General features: G+C 41.2%; 1 long non-coding RNA gene across 1 annotated transcript; it reads right to left on the reverse strand.

The window, feature by feature from the left end:
• Window positions 1-9604: 9604 nt before the first annotated feature.
• LOC133365201 (uncharacterized) lies at window positions 9605-13943 on the reverse strand. The gene is made up of 3 exons (XR_009758126.1): window positions 13571-13943; window positions 13068-13213; window positions 9605-10902 (listed from the first exon to the last, which is right to left on the reverse strand). It is a non-coding gene; the product is annotated as an uncharacterized LOC133365201 (long non-coding RNA).
• Between the last annotated feature and the right edge of the window lie 258 nt (window positions 13944-14201).

Genomic DNA, 14201 nt, shown 5'->3' on the forward strand with positions numbered 1-14201 from the left:
TGTAGTCCCATGCCCTAGAAGGTTTTGCTCTACATATGTGTAATCTAGACATGGATTCACAAAGGGTAAGCTTAATATATGAACGAAGCAATCACTATTTAATTTCTTTAGAACGGTTTCACACCACATTTCTGAAGCTCAAAGCTGTTTACAGAATAAAAAAACTTAAGCTTCAGGAAGAACTACATGTTGATCTGCAATTTTTTCTCTTAAGCTTTATTTCCTTTCTCCTTTTTATTAGTCTGTGTTAACTCATGACTTCATAATGGCCATGTGTATGTTTGTACAGTGGAAGCCCACTATAATGTGTCTTACTGAACCGCAGATTTGGATATACCATGGGCTTGACCATGTTTCTCAAGCAAAATACCTCATACCCTATTTTTCTGTGTATACCCTGATGAGTCCACCATTTGCTTCCCCTGGATGCTTCTGAGTAGTTTTTCCTCTGTTTTTTTTTAAATCTCTTCCCTGAAGTCCCCCTCCCTCCCACACTTTTCTTTCCTGGTGTTTTTTTCCTAAGTGAGGTTTATCTCTTGAGTCTTCTCCAAGTTCTTTTGTTACTGTCTGTGGATCTTTATTTTTATTTTTGTTAACTTGTTTTTCCTTCTCTGTTATTGTTCCTGCTTCTTGCTTCCCGCTCTGTTTCTCAGCTGCAGTGGCAGCATTTTTTTTCCTCTCTAGGAACCAGTACTTGCTGCTTTAACCCTTTCAGTGCAGTTTTCATTATAAAGTGGAAGCCCTATAACATGGGTACATCCCTTGTCCCTCGACCCCATGTTATAATGAGCTTTCACTGTACTCAGAATGGCTTTATTTCCCTGGAGTAATAAACCTTTTTTTTATTCCTTCAACCACCAGTCTTGCCAGACTTTTTATTTTCTCACTCTGCTGCTATATGTACCAAACTCCAATAGGAATTTGAGGCAGAGCCTGATGAAAAGAAAGCAACGGAAGTGAGATATAGGGAGACATGGTCTCTAAGAAGACACATGGGTCCCAGGCTATAAAGGATCCACCTTGAATTGGGATTAGAAGCATACTGGCAACCAGTGCAACATGAGCTGAATATGTTACTGTCTCCCAAGATCAATAAGGAGATGAGTAGCCATATTCTACACTAGCTCAAACTTCTGTGTTGTCTTCAAGAGTGGCCTGTTATATAGTGCAATACAGTAGTCAAGCCAGGAGGTTACAAACTGTAGTCAGGCATGTGTCAGTGTAGACAGATCTTCACTTCCCAGGTGAAGGCAGAGTCTTCACAATACATGAAGCTGATTGCAACTGCAACCACCTGTCTGTCAAAAAAAGAGAAAAGAACCAGGTAAAAATGACTATGAAGCTCTATACCAGCCTTTCCCAACCAGTGTGCCTCCAGATGTTGTTGGACTACAACTCCCATCTTCTGACCATTGGCAATGCTAGCTGAGGCTGATGGGAGTTGTGGTCCAACAACATCTGGAGGCACACTGGTTGGGAAAGGCTGCTCTATACAGATGGGGAAATCATGACCCCCTCAATCACAGGCGATACAGACTCCCTCCTTTGATCCTGGAAGCATCATGTCTGACATGCCTAAATTCACCTTCAGTCTGTTCACTTTCATTCATCTATCACTGACTGAGACAGTAGTTTAGAACAGAAACAACAGATCCCAGGTGCCTGGTAACATAAATATAGAGCTGGGTGTCATGAGTATACTGATGACACCTTGCTCCAAAGTCACACATAATCTCTCCCAAAAGCTTCAACTTTGGTGCTAATAAAACAGTGGTATGTAGGTGATGCAGCTAACAGCAATTTCTGTAGTTAATTTCTGTACTGAGTGAGAAAGACTCAGGCCGAAAGAGAGAGAGGTGAGACTGGGTGAGAGAAAGAAAGGAAAAACTGGTGGAAGGCTGATCTTTCTCCAAGGTGGCAGCAGGGGCAGCCTAGAAGAGTTGGCTCGATGTCTGAAGTGGCACCATCTTGAACAACGTGGTACAGCCCAAGAGAAGTTAAGGGAGGGTGCTAGGGGAAAAGGAGGAGAAGGTGCAGCAAGAAAAGTGGGAGAAGGTATACTACTTAAGCTTGTGCCTCACAAGGGTGTGAGTCTTTGGCACAAGCCGAAGGGTGAAGGCTCACAGCCAGGGCATGAGATGTTAACTGAAAGATGTTGATGGAGCAAGCCAACCTACCAGCAGAGAATGACAATACTGCCAGTGCTGATTGGCTACCTATAATGAACTGAGGTTGTAGTGGGAGTGAGTAGATGGAAGGAGTTTTGTACCCCCAGGATGACGGCCTGCTCTGGTACAAAACTAGGCATCTCTCAAGTGAGAGATGGGAGAGGAGTATTAGTCTTATGGATGTGGAGTGTGGGTCCATTAGTGCTTCTAATGTGATGGCAGAATATTTTATATGTGCATGCATGGCAGCAATCTTTGGTATGTGAGCTGCAATATTGCTGAGTGTGAGTGGTTCATATGAGTGATTGGTTGATAGAGATGGTGTATGAGGTCATAAATGATTGTAGTGGTGTGGAATGGATGAAGAGTGAGATGGTTGAATGAATATGCATTATGATACGTTAGTTGGCATTGTACATCATGAAGCTTTGTAATGCTCTCTGATTTTAGATTTATATTGTGCTTTTTGTATGTGGATATTGTTTAAGTATTTGTTTTCTATTTTTATGTAAATCTTTTGACATGGTTTTTATTGTACTGATTGTGTTTATGTATATTTATGTATTTTTATTGTAAGCCGCTTCAAGATCTTTGGAAAGTAAGTGGTCTATAAATTGAATGATGAATGAATGAATAAATAAATAGTTGCAGCAGTGGGAAAAGGAGCCCCTTAATCATGGTAGTTGCCTTTGGCTACATTTGTGATTGCTTTGTTAACAGATCATTTTTTATGTGCATGTGCATCTGAGAACAGTTGAGGCTGCTCATATGTAGCAGAAATTAACTAGCCCTGTTAATTTGTTGAAGAACAGTGCTATTCTCCCCTGGTTTTCTGGTCCTTGAAGACTGGCCTTTTTTGTTTTTCTTTAAGTTACTCCCTCTCAGTAACTAATGGTAAAATACTTTACAAATTAACATTGATTTCTCCTCAGTATAAATACTACTAATTGCATAAGAGTTTGCTTGATGCACTGAATAATTACTTGTACTCTCTGTTCTTGCTCACTGTAAAACAGAATCCTTCAGATTCCCCTCCTCTCGTAAATGAATGACCAAAAAATGAGAAACAAAAAACAACAACCCACAATCCTGAGGCACTGTAAGAGGTTTTATATCTTGAGCAAAGTCCATGTAAAGGGGGTGTCTTGCTACTACTTCAGCATCTAATATACTCTTTATTTCAGTCTTTGTTATAGGCAGCTACCCACTGCTCAGAGTAAGAAAGCTTCTGATAAAAAGAAAAGGTGAGGGTCACTTTAAATTCTCAGCATGCTCCTTTATGCAAAGGCAAGATGGGACAAAAAATGAACAAAGCATTAAATGGTACTACAATATTAATACTGCAATATTAATATAATAATACTGCAAAATCTTTGGAGAACCTTTTGAAAAAGAAACAAGAAAGATAACACCTTTAGATGATGATAATTTATAGTCCTAAATTGTTCATTTAATACTGTCCCTGATGCTGTTCTGTAGGTGCAAAATTATTTGCTGCTAATTTCATTTTTGCCCTCTGATCATGTAAATGTGTTCCTGTAAACTGATATGAATGCACCATAAATTTGAATGGCCATGGCTTGCTGTTAGATCCAGCTGCAGAACAATTGTATTGCAATTCAGTGAAGAAATGGCCTTTTGACAATAACGTATACATAAGATGAACATATTTGCATGGTTCAGTTCAACAATGCCTCAAATTGTTTAGGTTTAATTGTTCTTATCTGTATGATAGGCTTTCTTGTTCTATTTGTATGATATATTGTAAAATGTTATGAAGATGAACATGTTTTCATCTATTCTGAGGGTGATTGAAAGCTAAATAAAAAAATAACATGAGATATTTGGAGACCATTCACGAGACCATTTTTAGATGGCAAGATCAGTTTGAGGTTTGGCATAATTAAATGGTTGCCTCACTTTGGGTCCAGATCCTGATTTTTTTTAAATTGCACAGTGACCTTTTGTTATTCTACTGCTGCAGGGATAGCCAAAATGGCACCCTCCAGATGTTGTTGAACTACAACACCCATAATCCCTGACCATTGTTCATGCTGGCTGGAGCTGATTTGAGCTGGAGTCCAACAATATATGAATGGCACCACATTGGTTACCCCTACACTACTCAAAAGATTTTCTGAGGCACAGTAATGGATCAGGTGGTTCATGACAGATGCTTTTGGAGGTCACTGATTCATAGGGTCGCCATAAGTCGTGATTAACTTGAAGGCACATAACAACAACAAGTAATGGATCAGGTCTGTGATGACGAAGCAACTATACTGCTACTGACAGTGGAGGCAGAATGCCGACATCATGGCTAGTAACCATTGATAGCTCTATTCTCCATGATTCAGAAGCATGCTGCCTCCATGCTCAAAGGCAGTATGCTTTCAAATACCTGTTGCTGGAAACCACAGGAGATGATAGTGCTCTTGTGCCTAGGTCCTACTTGTGGGCTTGCCATAGGCATCTGGTTGATCACTGTGAGAACAGGGACTAGATGGACCATTGGCCTGATGCGGTAGGCTCTTCTTATGTTCTTGTCTAAACCCCTTTTAAAGCCATCAAAGTTGGTGGCTGTCACTACATAACATCTGTGCAATAAATTTCATACTTTAATTATGCACTGCGTGAATAAGTGATTTTTTTCATCTGTCCTCAAGCTGTGAACATTCAGCTTCATTAGATAACTCCAGGCTAGGGATGTGCTAGGATTGTGCCCAATTTGGATTTGGTAGTGAATTTTCCATTAATTTACTTATTCTCAATCACTGAAGACTGAATTTTAATGTAGCGAATTTTCAGAGCTAATTTTGAAAATGGACTTTAAAAAAAATCTGCCTCTCAAATATCAATTTTAAGAATAATTTATCAATATTTTTAAATGAAATATCGATATTTTTTCCGAGGAAAAAACCACACCCAGATCAGTAAAAGCAACAACTAGTGGATTAAGAATGTAGTTCCATTACCACCATATTTTAATATTTTTATCTGAACATGTGGAAATTCAAGCTTTTAGGATTTGAAAGGGGAAAGAGATAGAACTGAGCCAACTCTCCTAGAAATTAAGTAGCACTGAATAGAACACCCTGCATGAGTGAGATCCTCCAAGGAAAGCATTGTTACTCAGATCCATGTTTCTAATTTTAGATATTTATTAAATGATTCAAGAGAACGAGAGAATAAATGAGAGAAATAGTCTGTGGCACTGAAACAAAAGATAGGCAACGTTAGTCTAACTAATCCTTGTACTGAGATCCTAAAATTACTTTCTGTAATTTAGATTCTTGTGAAGCTTCTTTCTTCATGCCAATGACACTGGTTCCATCTGAGGAGACAGCTGAAGACAAAGACAGAGAACTTCTAAAAGTTCCATTTTATGGTGTTTTTCCAGATTGGTGGATTTGGATGATGGTAGAGCAGAACAGTTATCCAATCGAGAGCAGTAAAAGGGTGTGTGTGGTGTTTGCTCCTTAAACAGATGGGTGCTCAATACTTGTCTTTCACAAGGATCATGAGGAAAGGTGTAAAGCTATAAATTAAAGATGACCCCCATTGCTTTCTTATCCAATAAGAGGAAAAACATCACTTTGTATAATGGTGAGGAGGCTAGAATCCAGCATCCACACCATCATTTAAAACCCTCTTATACCACTTTAACAGTCATGGCTTTCCCCCCAAAATCCTGCCAGCTATAGTTTATCCCAGTCCCCTAAAACAACTACATTTCCCAGGATTCATTGGAGGAAGCTGTGACTGTAAAAGTGGTATAAGAGGACTTTAAAGATATGGTGTGGATGTGACCTAAACACATCCCTTTGCTGGAGCCAGACAGCTTTAGCACCACAGTTGTGTCTTTTTGGATTAGCTCAAGTACGTATTTTTATTTATTTTATTTAACAAAATTTATATACTTCTTGAACGTAAAAACCTCTGAGTGGTATGTGCTTTGTTCATTTCTACCTGATGGAAGAGGGATTCTGATAGAGGACTGACCCAAGGCTTGTTGCTTTGCTCTGTTACACTAGGTCATAAGTATAAGTATTTGTGTTCATATTCATCCATCTGATGCCTTGAAAGTTGTCATCAGCACCTCCAGACTCAAGTCAGTAGGAGGACAGTCCTGGAAGACTCTGCCACCCACTTACATCTTTGCAAGCTATTTTCAGTAAATCAGCTTAGTTAGTCTAGCGGTATGTAAACATGTTTGTGTGGGTTGTTAGTCACTCTTCTTCAGCCATCTCACTGATAACAGTTTTTATATCACAACCTGCAGCTTTTATGCAGTATGGCACCTCATTACAAATTGTAGCTTTTTGAATAGATATAAGGGCATACAAAGGAAGTCAGGAGCAGCCTCTGTGTATGTCATTGTTATTCACATGACAGCCCTCACTCAAACCCCTGGTTGCTCTGCACTGGAGGGTCATTAAGAACAGGGTCTAATTTCACCTTCATTGGGAGATCAGATTTCTAGTAACATTGCCCTTTAGGAAGCGAATGCTACACTCACTAACATAATCCTGTCCTCTTTTGGCTCATAGTTCTAGTCACTCACTGTTCTTATTTGTATTTTCTTAATTATTACATTTGTATCCCACCTTTCCTCCAAGGAGCTCAAGGTGGTTTATACATAGTTCTTCCCCTTCCATTTTATCATTACAACATCTCTTTGTGGTAGGTTTGGCCAAAAATCAGTAGCTGGCTTTATGGTTGTGTAGGGATTTGAACCCTGGCTGCTCAGGGCCTAGTTCAGTCCTTTAAACACTAAACTACATTGGCTCTGTAAACTCTACAGTTGTAAACACAGTTGTTGGTGTTACTTTTATATCCCACTTTTCCTTCAAGGAACTCAAGCTAGTGCACATAGTTCTCCCCCTCTCCATTTTATCCTTATAATAACCCTGTATGGTAGGTTAGTCTGAAAGATAGCGACTGACCCAGGGTTACCCAGTGGACTTCTTGGCTGAGTAAGGATTTGAACCCTGCTCTCTCAGATTCTAGTCTAACACTCTAACCACTGCATCACAAACTCTCCAAACTCACTCTGTTCCCCTAGCTCACTATATTGACGTTTTTGTGATACTTCCAAGACTGTCATGACCCACTGCTCCATAATTTAGGAATTGCTTGTTGGGAAGGATTTTATTTATTTATTTAATTTCTATACTGTCCTTCCTCCCAGAAGGAGCCCAGGGCCGCAGACAAGGGACAAAACCCTAAAAAAATCTTCAAAACATTAAAAAAATAAAACATCTTAAAACTACCACAAAAAACCCTTTAAAAAGAATCTTAAAAAACAATTCCAATACAGACTCGGAGCTCGTTCATACGGCAGTTTAATGTGAGATTGAGCCTCCCTGCATCCCTGTTTAATTTGCAGCGATCACATGACATACCAGGCAAGGCGAAGGCAAGCCGCTTTTACCTTTTAATCCACAGTAAAACAATTCAATTTTAATCTGAAAAGGGAAGGAAAAACCATTTGTGTTTCACATTTCTAGGGGCTTGCAGATGCTTAGCTCCGATGCTTTTGTGAATCCTGCCCACTCCCTCCTTCTCCCTTTGTTCATGTCAGTGGCGTCACTAGGGTTGGTGTCACCTGGTGTGGCCTGCAGCGCCTTCTCTCTGGGACTGTGAGCGATCGCGCGCACTGCCTCTAAGAGCACGCGGCTGAACGACAGGGCCCGGGAGCGCGCAGCCGCCTCGCTGCTGCCGCTTCCACCTTCTAACAGCCGAGGAAGGCAGCCGGTGCAGCATGTGAAAGCTCTCATTGGTGCCTAGGCGGTGCCTGGGGGGGGCGGCTCTGGGTGTCACCCCCATCTGGTGGTGTCACCTGGTGCGGTCTGCTCCTGCCGCACCGCCCTAGTGACGCCCCTGGTTCATGTCATTCCCTGATGGCTCCCATTCTGCAAGCCTGCTGCAAACGGTGCTTTTTTTTCTTCCCCCCCTAACTTGTGCAAAAAAGCATAACACTTTTCAAACAAATATTTGTATTTCTGCTGGATCCTGAAAACACAAATAATCAACCTTGAGGATTTTTTTCTTTTTTTAAAATGAAACTTACTCTGGAACAAACAGCATGCTTGGTTGCCAGGGTAACCAGATGAAGTGATAGCTTGACCTTAAGAGGACGTGGTCATTAGGAAGCTGCGTGTTTGACCCTTTCCCTTCAGTGTAAAGGGAAAACAGCGGATTGAGGGCTCATATAAGGTAAGAAGTGTGAACCTTTAAACTTTATCATGACAAGAAAAGCTTTGTCTTTAAAATGGAGTTCAGCTCCAGTGTGAATGAGCCCTCAGACTGGGATAAGATATCTGCTTAAAAGGCTTGTTGAAAGAGAAAGGTCTTCAGTAAGAGCCGAAATTACAACAGATATGGCATTTATCAAAAGGTAGATGCCACAACACTAAAGGTCTGCTTCCTATGTTGTGCGGAACAGACCTCCTGATGGTATCTGCAGAAGGCCCTCACCAGCAGAGCACAATGATCGACTGGGTATATAAGGGATAATAGTTATTTCATGCAGATAATAGTAGAGTAAAGAAGAGATCTAGAATTTGTTAAAATGGGAGCAAAGTTTAACAAGAGGGATTAAAACAGGCCTTAAAAAGTGTGACATACTCTACATGAATATTCCCCAAGTTGTCGTCTGAAGAAGCAGTTTTCACACTGATCTCCAATAATGAGAAAGCCACAAATGTGAATCCTTCTTGAGCTGGCATGGTAATAGCATTGAGAAATGGGAATAGCTTATTGAATACTGAGGAACGTGCTTCCTATCCAGGACGAGAGGTAAAGAGGGAGACTCTGCTGTTCAGGTTTTATAATTACGTTCATATCATGTTTTAATTAACATTAAGGGCATCTAGAACTGGAGGCAGGGAGTCCCTTATGATGCATTTAAATCCAAACACACAAATCAGGTTTAATATCACACTGTTAGGCTGGGAAATAAGCCCCACTGGAAACAATTGAATCTACTTCTGAGTAAATATGCAGAGGAGCATGCTGTTAGTGAAGGATATAAATTTAAGCAACCTTAACAATGACCTTTATCGTTTCTTTACAACACTTGCAATTGGTACTTATTTTTCAACTGACTGGTTAAATTCCTCCTCAGGTTTCCAGTCTTTTTAAGAGGTTTGAGGAAGAAAATCCATCCATTGGCAACATCTCCATGTTACAGTGATGGGGCTTGCATGTTGCCATACTTCAAAACTCATTTCAGCAAGTGTGCTTTCTCCCCATCACTGTAGCACAGTCTTCTCCATCCTGGAGCCCTCTGGCTGTTTTGGACTACAACTCTCATCAGCCCAAGCCATTGGAGCTGTAGTTCAAAACATCCGGAGGGCACCCAGTTGGTGAAGACTATTGTGTCAATGTTTTTAATTTTTGTAAACTGCCCAGAAAGCTTTGGCTATGGGGCGGTATATAAATGTAATTAAATAAATAAATAAATAAAAATCTGTTGAGTTGATGTTGAACCTACAGCATGTGAATAGGGTAAACATATATATAAATGTATACGTTATTTATATATATGACTTAGTTCAATACTAGGTTGACACTGGTGATACTGTTCTGCACTGGGGAAAAGGAAGGCTGGTCACTTGGACAAGGTGGGGTAGAGCCCTACCATTATTTTTTCTACATCCCCAAATCAAAGCTATATCCTAGCAGTCTTGGGTCCCCCAGAGCCATTTCCTATCATAGAGAGACTGCCTGGAGTCTTTTCTCTCCCTCTCTATAAGCAGAACTGGAAAAAAAATCACAGATATATCTAGGTATTTGATGTTGACTCACAGAAAATTTAAATTTATAGATGTTCAACTTTTTTCTTCAGTGGCTGCATCTTAAATTTCCAATGCGTGTGTCTGAGAATTGCTAAATTTCCTCAAGGGAGGAGGTTGGGGAGAAAACCAGAATAAGTCGACTTTGCTTCCAGTGATCCCTAGCTTTGTCTCTGTCAGGTCTTAGCCACGTTCTCTTTTTTAACTTCAGCTTCAAAGAGTCTCCACAACTGATCAGCAGATCAACCCGTTGCCACTCCAGGTGTGGCTAATGGAAATATTTTGCTATAGGGTCAGGTAGAGACAGTGATTGGCCCGACACTTTGCTGTGCACCTTCCACTCCAAATCCCAACAACCAAAACTCCTAACTGTCAAAACCAACTGTCTTTTATTCAAACTTCCCTTAGACCTCTCACTCACACACACCCTCCCACCTGGCAGTCTTACATCACTCATATTCCCAGGCATTCCATTCACTCCTTCAAACCCATAACACATTTAATAACAGTTCCCAACAAGTGATTTCGTTACATGGGAGCAGATGTGGAAGCTACAATTTGTAGGGAAAGGATTCCCAGAAGACAGGATAGAGAGCAAGATATACTTTTCCCAGCCCTGATGGGCAATCCTTTATGAAGTAGAACTGGGGTGCGTTGACAGTCTTGGGTCAGGCAGGAAAACAGCAAAGGCAGCAGACAGCCCTGAAAATAGTTTCTTGGATCTTTGCTTCAGCTCACAAAGATCTAAGGGGGAAAGCAAGAAAAGTAGTGGAGCCCTGAAAAGGGCCTTTGAAGTAGCTGTTTCAGCAGGCAGGGGTCGAAAGAGTGAAGAAAAAGCAGGGGAGTCAGACCCCTGGGTTCTGGCAGGCTATGTGATTCACCAAGTGATCTCAGGCAGAGTGATTTTCAGCAGAGTGGAGCTGGTTAACCAGAACCTAGAACCAAAAAATATTATTATTATTAATGATATATTATTATTAATGATATTTATTAGTAACTTTTTTCCAAAATGGAACTCAAAGCAACTTACAAAACAAACAAAAGTTTTTATACCTTTCTACACAAAAGTGTCAAAGGAGAATCCAACATTGATGGATTCAGGGAGGTGTCATTCCTCAATTTCCATATCTAGGTTGTAAACAGATCAAATTGTTTCTATTAGCCACACCTGGTGGGGGAACGCTGATCTCCCGATCAGTTGTGAAATCTCTTTGAAGGTGATTTTTTTAAAAAAACCAAAACACTCAAGCTGCTCCCACCAGGTTTTACAGTAAAAAGGGGCAGGGTTTGACTAGTGTTGTGTGCCCCTGTTTTCAGAAGACAGAGGTGGAGACTCACTGGAACTGGCAGAACAGTGCGTGTGTTTCTATCCCTAGTATGAATTGTGTGGCCAGGGTGATGGGCTTTTCTTCAGGTGGTGGTATTCACTCTTCAGCTGGCTTGATTAGATCTAGATTTGGAACAATGGGCTCCTCTCTTGAGGGCCAAATTCTTGCAATTATCTTTTTGGATTGCATTGATTGGATTGCCAAAGGTCATGTCCTCTGCATATGACTGGCAACATCTTAGTTGAGATGACAAATTTAGCTCTTTCAGCTGCTTTTTCCATCAGGTCTCAAGCAGCCTCTTTGCAAAACTGAAATCATTAAAAATTATATAGTCAATGTTAGGGTGGAGTGTCTCCCAGGTTTATAACCTAATAGCCAGCCTGCGAACAATACTGCTTTGGTTGTTGGCCACATTGGTATTGTTGCTGGCAAGCCTCTTGCTTGTTCAGGAGCCTAGTGAGAACAGGACAGTTTCCCATTAGCTGCCCTGCCCACCACCCCACCAGCTTCAGTCATTATCAGCCCTGACTGGGAAAAATTACACATATCTCTTTCCATTTTACTTGTTTGGCATTTTCATAAAACATTTATAAAATAAAGCAAGCAAAGAAATAGAGAACTTGGTGTGGACTGTGAAATGGATGATGGAGAAGATGGAACTGGAATAGAGGTAGCAATACGGGTCATTAGGTAGTAAAAAAGGACAAAAGGCTGTAAGTCTAACCCCATTTACCTCAGGGTAAGCCCCACTGAATTCAATAAGACTTATTCTGAGTAGACATGGTTAGGGTTGCTCTGTCAGTCAGGAAGAGGATTTTAAACTAGGTTAGAGGATGCAAAATGAGTACCATGGTAGAGCAATTGTACTGTAGGTTGCTTGTGGTTGATAAAATTAGTGTCAGGAAAGAGGTTCAAACAAGGATGTCATCTTGATTTCCTTTTGGTTGCATCCTAACAAGAGCCTCTTCTTCATTGCATCTGCTGTACCATTAAACCTTTTTGTGGATGGCTCAATTCTGACACTTCATAAAATATGTAATACTGGGGGCTTTGCTCACCAACCCTGCCTGCTGTCACCAGCACCCCCCCCATGGTCGTCAGTACTCCCCACCCCCTACCCATGGGTCACCAGCACTCTCTTTACTTTCCCCGTGGGCCACCAGTGGTCCCCTCCCCGCACGGGTCTTCAGCGCTCTCACCTCCCTCCCTGCACATGGATCACCAGCACTCCCCCTCCCTCCTTCGCCCATGGGTCACTAGTACTCTCCACTTCCTCTCCCCCAGGCCACCAGCACTTCCTCTTCCTCCACATGGGTCACCAGCCGTCCCTCCCCTTCCACAGGTCAACAGCCCTCCCTCCGTCCCACCCATGGGTCACCAGCCCACTCTTCCCCCACAGATCACCAGTCCTCTCCCCCTCCCCCACAGGTCACCATCCCTCCATCCCTCCCCTCTCCCTCCCCACAGGTTACCAGCCCTTCCAGCTCTACTATTCTATGATTCCGTGACTCCTTGTTTTATAAGATGAACTGACAGTAAATGAAGAATAAGTCGTCCCTTATCTGTTCAGAGTAATATCTGTACATCCAGTGGAGAAACAGGAAAATCATGAGGGTGGTGCTGTAGAGCAGCAACCTTCAGGCCAACCATTTTCTCTGCCCCCTGGCGCAGAGTGTAAGGTGTCTGAGATCTGCCAGAGACACTGGTTCAAGCTACTGCACATTATGTTTACACAATCTAAGAATCGCAAGTTTTTTTTGGCCTCTGAATACCTGTGTTGGGAATCACGAGTGAGGAGAGTGCTATTGTTCTCAGGTCCTACTTGCGAGCTTCCCATGGCCATCTGGTTGGCCACTGTAAGAACAAAAGGCTGAAGAAGATGGTCCTTTGGCCTGATCCAGCAGGGCTTTTCTTATGTCTAAAGTTAACAAAAATATTTGAAAAATATTGAATGTTAAAATTTTACTTATGCAGTTTGAATTTGCAAAACACTTTGAAGGAAGCAAATCTTAAGTATTGTTCAGTTTTAAGGTAACGGTATTAAGTATCAGCTTTTCAAATTCAATATTTCACCACCTAATACCTAAAAATAAAATAAATAAATTAAAATATACCTAAACACAGAAGCCTCAATAAGGGGTAAGTGTGGCAGAAGGAGGAAAAAAACAGATTGGGAGAATTTTTCTTCTGGTCTGGATTTCTCCTTCCAAAATTTACATTTACATGTCTCTTTTTTTAGCATTTAAACTGCACTAAATGGAACGTGTTAACCAACCTTTGATATGTTCTAGGATGAAAAATTCCCTCCTTCCTGACTAGCAACGTGACTTGCTTGTATACTTGTTCAACAGTTAGTCCACATGCTAAGCCCTGATGCTTCTGTTGTGCTTGCATTCAAAGTCCTCAGGTAGCCTCCAAGTTTGATTTTGCATGTGGAGTTCTGAAGCTACAGTTGTGCAGAATGAATAAAAGAGTATTTTTTTCTCCCTCAGCAGGAGAAGGGAGTTGTTAGACAGTATCAGGAAGCGAACAGCTGAGGCTTATAACTTTTGTGAACTGAGAATGGATAACCTCAGCTCCGCAGTCGATATATGGCCTATATCTCTAGGAAGCAAAATGATGAAAGCATTTTTATAGTGTTCCATGGACTGATTCCAACTTTTTGTCTCATTTGTTGAGTTAATTAAAAAGAGAACCCTGAACTTCTATCCAGTGCTAAAGACCACAATGATACAATGTTATGTGTGCCTCTTCATTTCACAAGTACACCCAGGCACAGCTGATATTGAATCTATTCTTAGTACTAGGAAACTTTAGATTGCTGCACTTTGCAGGGGCATAAGCCAGTTTCTGCTGATTAAAAATAGCAAGGAAGGACAAATGGTGGACCTGATTATACAAGGAAA

This window comes from Rhineura floridana, chromosome 10 (assembly GCF_030035675.1).
Source record: "Rhineura floridana isolate rRhiFlo1 chromosome 10, rRhiFlo1.hap2, whole genome shotgun sequence".
Taxonomy (NCBI): domain Eukaryota; kingdom Metazoa; phylum Chordata; class Lepidosauria; order Squamata; family Rhineuridae; genus Rhineura; species Rhineura floridana.